The sequence below is a fragment of the Lactuca serriola genome, chromosome 6, assembly GCF_051521515.1.
Source record: "Lactuca serriola cultivar US96UC23 chromosome 6, Lser_US96UC23_V15, whole genome shotgun sequence".
NCBI lineage: Eukaryota > Viridiplantae > Streptophyta > Magnoliopsida > Asterales > Asteraceae > Lactuca > Lactuca serriola.
Window position 1 is genome coordinate 14,620,974 of NC_136413.1, and position 1,663 is coordinate 14,622,636.

The following is a 1,663-nucleotide window of genomic DNA, read 5'->3' on the forward strand; positions in this document are numbered from 1 at the left end:
CTTCTTTCCTTAATCTTTGTTTTGAACCATGTTTGAATCATTAGATTTTGATTTTAGATTATTACTTGCTGTAGATATGAGCTAAAAGCTTTTTACTTCTGTTTGGATAAGATAATCTTATGAACATGGTTTGATTAAGTGGTTGGATTAATATTAATTTGGTTATTCATCTTGTTAAGCTTGTTAAAGATCCTCATGTATTGATGAGAAATGTTTTCTATAATTAATTTATTGAGTTGCATAAACATCTTCTTGATTACTTGATTCATATAGTCTTGTGAACACAAGATTGTATGCCTAGGAATAATCAACATGAAACTAGGGTTAACTAGAAAATATGTAAATCAATGTGTGAGTATGTGTGATGAACAACCACATATGAGTTGATTGAATTGAACAAATTTGATTAGCTATTATTACAAGCCTTACCTGATATGAACTAAACACTAGGAAACTTGTTAGTTTAATCAACTGGCCACTGTTTAAATTAACTTGTCTACTAAAGGATTGGTAATAGTGAACATGAACCCAATCACATTACGAATCGGTAACCATTGACATATTGATCCATTGCACTTGCCACGAAATCAACCATAAGAATAAGTGAATCGAATCTGAACAGAAGTCTCTTTTATCATTGAATCTATTTGTCCTTTCTTGTTCTTCTTAGTTGTTAATTGTCTTTGTTTGAGTGTTAAATTGATTATTTAAGTTTCTAGTCTTGCAAAACTAGAGAAACCCCCTCTTTTATTACTTGTTTTATTTAGATAATATTAGCATTTATTTTAATTGTTTACCGTTCCCTGTGTTCGATACCCTACTTGCTTGAACTATACTGCTAATCGATAGGTACACTGTCTTTCGTGCGTTTGTCTTTGTATTTAAGTTAGTAGGATTAAAACTAGTTTGTTTCAAACACATCAAGTTTTTGGCGCCGTTACCGAGGAACGGTTATAATAGTTAATTTTATTTGTTAGTGTTATCGATCCTCTGTGTGATATTAATCATATAAAGTTACACGTTTTCTGTTTTAATTTTTTATTATCGTATTATGTATTTTCCAAATCTCGATGCTTTTGATGTTTTTCTTGAGGAAGTAGTACAGGAAATTGAGCAAGAAGATGAGGAGTATGACTGAGATGATGATTTGAAGAAATTTGGAAGATGGTTAGATGACATCTTGCCTAATAAACAAGAGAAATCTGAGTTACAAAAGCTAGCGTTAAAAGATGAAGAATTTAATCCAGAAAGAGACTTGGAGGAGCTGGAAAGATTGCTGGCAGAGGGGTCAGATGAAGAACAAGAACAAGCTGAATTGCAGGAACCAAGTTGTGGTATGACCATTACCACAACATAGCCCCCTGTATTTCCGGTTTGTGTTTCGAAGCATGGGGTGACGATCCCAACTTTGGAGGAAGTTCTGAAGCGCGATCCATTTCTGATTAGTATCCAACCGGTCCCAACCCTTATCAAGATTCTTGGGTTTTGTATATTCAATCTCGTTGGGCCAATTTTAGAAGCAAAGAGCCATAATTTACAAATTGGTCCAAAGAAAATATTTAATGCAACGGATGGATTGGCATGGAGTCTATTAGAAGTTTATTAAGTTGAGAGTCCAGCTAAAGACTCGCACAAAAAGAAGCGCTTGCGGGAGGCAACCCGT